An 8,116-nucleotide genomic window follows, 5' to 3' on the forward strand; every position below is an offset into this window, starting at 1 on the left:
TTTAGCTACTAAATTTTGTTTTAGTCACCAATAATCAATATACCCAGACTAAAAAAAATTAGTAGCTAAATATTGTACTTTTGTGACTAAAAAAATTTTTGGTCGCCAATTCCACAACTTTTAAGGACTAAATTTTTTTTAGTCACCAATTTTGGTCGCCAAAGGTGCATTTTGTTATAGTGATTTAATTCAAGGTATGTGAAAATGAACTAAAACTCTTGGAATACCTCTTCAATTGTGTAAAATTAGAGATTTCACACTGAAATGAGTTAGGGTTTGTAACTCATAAGGTTGAGCAAATTATACTCTTGAAATTAAACATGAATTTATTGCACTTGTTAGATTTGAGAGTTAATTCCCTTATATTTGTTTATCTTGAAGTTGATTGTGAGAAGTTGAGTCTTAATCTTGAGGTTTTGTATGGTTTGAATTCATAAAATTATATATGAAATGAAGATCTATGTGAATTTAGAAGAAGAAGTTTTGAAAAAGTTTGAAAGAGAACTAAACAAGGATTTTGATCTTGCTTGAAGATTCATTGTATTTTTGATGTTTTGATTTAGAAAGCAATCATAATCTCATGTTTTCTATTAGTTTTACATATTTTTGAGTGATTTGAGTTGAAACCTAACTTGAAAAATGGAAGAACAAGTGATAGGACCAACAGATATTTTCAGCAGCAGAATTTTGCCCAGACCCGCACGTGCAGTGGGGCTTCCCACACTTGTGAAAGTCTAATTCTAGAAACTATTTTGCTTCTGAAATAATTGCACGTGCCCCCACACATGCCCTGGCTCTCCTACACGTGCGGTTTTGGTTTCGCACGCGCGGAACTCCCCTATTTTAGCCCAACTTCTGATAGGCATATCTTCCTCATCCGAACTCCGTTTTAAGTGATTCTTGAGCCTAAATTCAAGCCCCCGAAAGTTTAGTTTCCAATGGTGGTGATTTCACATCCAAATTTTAAGTACACAAATAGATATGTTCAAATTAGTGAAGACTATTCACTTTCTTTCTAACTGTTTCATGCTATTTCCTCTCCTAACCCAGTTTCCGTTTGTTTCTTCCTATTTTTCTAGACACGGATTATGACCCATTGAAGACTAATGAGTTTAGAACCAACATAAATAGTTAGTTAAGGCAAAGTAAGAGACCAGTTTATTTGATTAAGAGAAGTAAATTTGATCGAGAGAGTAATATTATGTTTCGATATGTTGTGCTACGTTCATTGTGATTGCAAGTCAAGATTCGAGGACCGGTCAACCATTTCTGGAAACCACTATGAGTAATACCTCTATAAAGATATGTTCTATTTATTTATTTAATTATTCATAATTGTTATATTTTTTGAAGATTGTATTTATTCGACATGAGTGAATTTTACGAACTAAACTGTTATGTGAATGTGGGCCTAAGGCCGTTCTGCTATATGTTGGGCCTGAGGCCATTATGTTTGATATGGATTGCTTATGAATTATGGGCCTAAGGCTGTTCCGTTCTATGTGAGAGATGGAGACATGCCGATGTTCCATCTACTCTATGGCATATGAAATGTACTTGAGGTCGTTCTGCTTCTGTTATGTATGATGGGATCGAGGCCGTTATGTCTGATATGGATTACTTGGCCCTAAGGCCGAGGGAGATCAAGACATGTCAATGTTCAATCTACCCTATGATGTTCAGAACAGCTGTTAATATGTTGGGCCCGAGGCCGTTCTATAAGTGTGAACATGGATATTTGTAAATTGTCATACGACTCATGTTTATGAAATGTTATTTTATATGAACGAATGGATGTCCCTTTTTGAAATGTGATCCTGACCCTTTGCTTGACCCTTGTGGTCCCTTTGATATGCCTTCGGGCTCTTTGTATATGAACAGATTTTGATACGATAAGTGTTTGTTATGAAAATGATATTTGGAAATAATTTAAGATATATATTCCGTCAAGCCACCTGCGAAGTGCCTCCGTGTAGAGGCGTAGTGTTATTTCCCCACGCCTAGTTTTGTTTGAAGCCTTTCATATAGTGTGTGAAATCTGTAGAAGCCCTGTCATTGTATATGTAAATATGGAAAGTGTAGTTAAACGGTTTAATTATTTCAGGTCATCATGTATGCACAGCTTAATGGACATTTATTATTTTTGTTCTGTTTCCGCTTAAGGCCCTGTTATTACATAAGAATTTTTGGAAATTTGTCTCTGAGGCCTGAGTGCAAGCCGGTCATGACCTAAACTTTTAGAGGCGGGTTTGGATCGTGACAAGTAATGATATTGTTTATGTCAAAAATGACTGCGCTATCAGTGGCGGAGCCAAGAAATTAAATTAGAGGGGTAGTTATTAATTACAACATTGAAAATTTTTACAAAAATATTTCACATAAATTTTTACAATTGACTTCAAGAAGAAAAAAAAAATGTTATTTTGTAATTAGTGTGTATCATGGACAATATATATATATATATATATATATAAGTCATGGATATAAAGTTTTAAAATAAATTTTACAATGACAAAGTAATTTTTTATACAAAATATGCGTAAAAATTCAATATAATAGTCATACAACGTTATGATTGACATGTGATATCACCAACCAATAGTAAAGAAACACATAAATGATGAATTCTACATGTCAAATGTAAGTAACAATTCAATAAATTCTATATCTTCGTTGCACGTCAATAATGATAGACATTACCATTATATTGAAATTTTCATAAATAATAATATGACTTATCGTAGTCTCTTTATTTTAAATCAAAACAACCATTATTGTTCTCGTAATTTTAAAAATGTCATTGACATTTCACTCTAAATAATATTTTTATAAATTTTTTTATTTAAAATATTTTCTTTAGGTCTTCCAAAAAAAAAAAAAAATTCCAAAACCCCAGGGGGCCACCCCTAGATGCTCTTTACCTCTGCCCATGCATGCTATGAACTGATACCACGTAGCGTTGATCATGAAAATAAATAGATTTGCATGGTAACTTTAATAAATTTTTAGATTTGAAAAGTTTGATAAAGCTACTTCTAAGGTGTTTTTTCAATAGGCATAGTCAAATTAGGAGGTGACACGTTGGTGCAAGTGACCCATGACAGTGAAGGTGCTTTATAATTTTATCAAATGTGCTTATTAGATAATGATGTTGGTGGTTTCCCAATATATAGGATTTAGTTGAGAGATATTTTTCCTTTAATATTTTTAGCAGAATGTGTTCCTATATTTAAGGAGATGGTTGTTGACTATTATTCCATTTAAACTACTATAAACTACAATCTTAAGATTTGGTTTGTGATCGTTATGATACATGTAATTCATCCATCATTTGCAATTGGCTAGAAAGGCCGTAGTGAATGCGACCCATGTTGTGCCCACAAAAATCCTCTCATACTTTCATCGATAACCAGCATCTCCCTTCAGTTGGAAACCAGCCAAAACAATCCTCAACTCCTTGTTCATGACTCTGAGTATATTAAGAGTCTTGGTAATCTGTTCTAACCAGTCTTCTGCCTCTAATGATTTAGACTCTCCCAAAAAATCAAGTGGATTGAAGTGGAGAAAGTCCTTAGTAAGATTATGGTTACGTCCATCATCCCCTACATTGCGAGCTAGAACATCTCTCATCGTTCTTACTATTTCACATGCAACCTCTTCGCCCACAGTCGATGATGCAAAGGCAAGTGCTAACAAAACTGTTGTGCCCCAACTGACACTTCTATTCCCCACACGACCTCTATTCCCACATGTAGACATCCTATGAAAACCAAAATCCAAAAAACAAACTTAGTGAACATCACAATAGCCTTCCTGAGGCACACACTCACTACCACTAAGCTACAAGACACACTTAGCATAAAACCCACAATCCTATTGTACATAAGCAATTTAAACACTTAATCACATAATGGAATCAAGTCCACAAGGATAACTACTCATCTCGGAACTCTTGAGGAATTTTCATAAGAAACTACGTTGATCAAGCGTATTTCCAATATGACCTCAAAACAAGTTCATTGGCTACAAGCACTATCCATAAAACTTAACCAAACACTCACATAAATCCTAACACTTAACCTAACTACATGTAAACGTCCTCACCAAGCGAAGAAAACTCATTGTGATAAAAACCACTTCCTACGAGTCTAATTATTTAAACCTAGCTTGCTCTAATACCAAGTTGTCACACCCCACCTTTGTGTTACCCAATACATTACCAAATTCATAATTAAAAGTCCATTCAACACCGATATAAATACAAAAGCAATAAAGAAATAGTCAAATACAATTGCTCTCTCTCGTACATACGTTAGATGTGAAATGAATTACAATTAAATGAAAATTCCCACAGGCTTACATTATTACATGAAAATGAATGGCTTAACCCTTCTACAATAATGGCTTCCTGCCAACAGATATAAGGCCCCTTGGCCATCAATTAAAGAAAATCCTCCGACCTTGAACCACATCTCAACTTGTAGCTGAAAAATGATTAGTAATGTGGGATGAACATATAATCTAGTAGAGATCTCAAATGATCCTAAACAATATCAACATACAGATGCCTATAATCATGAATGCACCACACCATACTATATAAGTAATGTGACTGTTTTATATCCAAAATTTATTTGCATAAGTACATTTTCTCAAAAATCATCCACTTTAACATAACCAGGTATTAAACCATTCCTTTTCTTTCTAACTTTTCATTTTTATTCAAAAGGGTTTCATAATGACACTCTGTTGTGAAAATACGTTCACATAACCTATCATACTCTTATCTTATGCCCCAACTCACCACACATGCACATCTACCCTGATTTATGTCCTTAAGCACAAGGATAATGGAACACCGACAACAATATAAATCTACATATATATCTAAATTTGAATAATGGAAAACAATTAATACTTCTATTTTTGTTGGCCCAAGGCATAGAAGCTAATGGTACAATCCACATATCACAACATGCTTTATTGGCCTCACCTGGACGAGAACGACCTACACATCACATTTACCAAGCGCGAACCAAAAAGGAAAGAAACCTATGTTAAGGCGCCACGCTTTACTAGCCTCACCTAGATGGAAATGGACCCCAATTCACACTCTACTTGGCATAAATTGAAAGGGAGAGGAACCTATGTCAAAGCGCCACGTATTACCGGCCCCACCTAGAAAGAAACAGACCCTAATTCACATAATATAACATTCTAGATTACATCGATAATCTACGAATATAACACATATACATATTCTACTCAACAATAGCAATGTCATCCTCTACCGATGACCAAGGACAAAACCTCTAACAATTAAATACACAACTCTTGTAACTCAAATCCACAACTAGTTCCACAATTTCAAATCATTAACGTTTTCAATGAAATTTACCACTTTCCATTTTCCATTTCATTTCACAAAAGACTTACAAACATCATTTTGCTTTCAAAACCAAACCCATTGCTCCAAATCTTTAACACTCGCAACCATTAACCAAAACCCTCTTTTAATTGTCAAAATTCCAATTTGTTGATATACAACCACAATCCAACATAACCGTAGACACCCCATTTTGACCGGTCCTAAGGCTTGAGCGTTTTCTTTTGATTACTCAATGATGAAAATAAGAATGCGTTTTTCACAAAATTCTTGGTAAAAAAGATAGAATTTGAGCTTTGCTCTCCATCCTAAGCCTATTTTGGCCAAGTGTTTATGTCTTATCAGGCACTGGAGTAAAGCTGGACTAAATCGGAGCAAAATGGCCAACTTTCTCTTTGGCCGGTTGACCACCCAGTGACATATTTGTACATATTTTTGTTAGTTCGGGTGGGGCACTTCATAACCCCATTTTTTGACCAATTTTTGCACTAAATGCATATATACTCAGCCTCTATTGCCTAGTGCTTGATCCATTAAAGCTAATGCTCCATTTTTGTCTTCTATTAACTCCATTTGCTCCATTATTTTCCTTAATGCTCCATTCATGTCTTCCATCATTGCTCCACTTGCATTGCATTGCCTATGTAAGGAGAGCTCAAGTCTTGAATTTTGAGATAAGAACTTGAGAGAAGAAGTGCAAAGAGAATGATGAGTTTGAGAAAGAAAAGAAAACTTTGAAAAAGATAGAGTTGTCTTGCCAAAATAGTGAAGTTGTCTTAGCCTGCATATATCTTATCTTTCATTGCAAAACACTACTCAAGAAATTCATTAAAACCAAGTCCTAAAGCTTTGATAATAAAGAGAATAATCCTTGCCAAGTTCAAGAAACTTAAAGAGTGATCATTTCCTATAAACATACTTGTCCGAAGCCACCATTCTAGCTCAAATTCCAAGCTTTTGAATTGAGGATTGAAAACACAATTCACAACCTTGAGGGTGATCAAAAGGAAGTTTGGAAATCAAGAAGTTCATTCTTTCTTTGGAAGTGAATTTTTTTTTTTTTTTTCATTTTCTTGCATTTTCTATCTTATATTTGTTTTCTTGCTTTAATTTCATATTAGTTTTGTTGTAATCTAACCGGAAGTGGTTAGTTGAGCCACCTACATATTCCTTATTTGTTTTTTTCTCGGTGTTGCAACAAGACAAGTTTTGCTAGGCCTAGTTGGCCTTCCGATGGACGGAACAAAGTAGTCTTTCAGCGTTGAGCATACTAGTTTCCGGCAATCCTCAAGAGCTACATCTTCTGTTTTCTTTTCATTTGAGAGTTTTGTGAGGTTTTTATTTTGTTATAATATTTTCTTTCTCTTCCTCTCATTTGGTATGTAATTATTGAAGTGTAATAATAATTCCCCGCCCCGCTTTTTTCTATCCCGTTCTTTTATTTGCTTTTCTTATTTGTAAATATGCATCATATTTTGTTTTCCATCATATCCATGCTTTGCATCTATGTTCCATGCATCTTGATTCGGCTAAGTTTGCATTTATGGTTGTAATCAATTCTTATGTGATTATGTGTTCTACCTCATGTTCTTGAGATAATTGTCACGACCCAAACCCGCCCCTAAGGGTTTAGCATCGTAACCGGCCAGTAATCCGTGATTACCAAAGGCCTGCTTAACAATAATGACAAATAAACGATATAAAGGGGCCGGCGGAAGCCAATCAATAAAATTATACATTGTCCAATGAGCTGTGAAGACCTGAATGGAGATAAAAACTTCAAGCATATAGCCATATGTATATATATACATAACAAAACACATACACAGTACATACAAGATGGGGACGTAATCCCTTCGCCATAACTGTACAATCAAGTCTAAAACATCATTACATATCCGAGACAAAAATGGTGGATCCAAAACACCCCAAAACAGCCATGACTCATGCAGACTTGGAACCTCGAAGTGAGGCGCAATTGTTGGCTTGATAAAATAGGAGCTTAAGCTGATGCCTCTAGCTTTGGTCTGGTGCCTGGCCACCTACATACATACATAAACTGTGAGCTAAAGCCTAGTGAATACCAAATGTGTAAAGAGGTTAAGAATGATGTCCTTACAGTCTTGAAACAATCGATTAGCACTAAAACATTTTCAATCAATATCGTTTGTCAATCAGTCATTCAATTCGATCCATCATATTCATTAGGTCATGCGTGGTACATCCCATAGCAACAATGCACTAGGCCTTAAAAGATCGAACAATCAATTAATAGCCATCATACAATAACAATAGTTCCAAGATTTGGAACTGACAGAGATCTCTGTAACAATAACGATGTCAATACGCTATGGATGCCACGAATACAGTTCAAAATAGGATCATCATTCAATCGACAAAAAGTATAATTTCATAAAGCAATATGATTTATCAATCTAAAAATAAATACGATTGAACATATGTTTACAACATTGTTACTCACAAATTACTGGGCTATAGGCAGGCTAGTCAGCGTCCTTGGGTGCCAAACCTACACAATTGTAGAACGAACATACACACTAAATTACACACTCAGGATTAATAACTTAGCCCCTAACTTGATTTGGTGTGGTTCTATATCAATATCCTCAATTAAGATGCCTTAAACATGGCCTAGGAATGCCTACGATGGAATGAGGATGCAAAAATGTACTTTATAACACTTTTCAAAATTTGTTGAAAACAGAGGTC

The sequence above is a fragment of the Camellia sinensis genome, chromosome 11, assembly GCF_055761805.1.
Source record: "Camellia sinensis isolate YWXY chromosome 11, ASM5576180v1, whole genome shotgun sequence".
Taxonomy (NCBI): domain Eukaryota; kingdom Viridiplantae; phylum Streptophyta; class Magnoliopsida; order Ericales; family Theaceae; genus Camellia; species Camellia sinensis.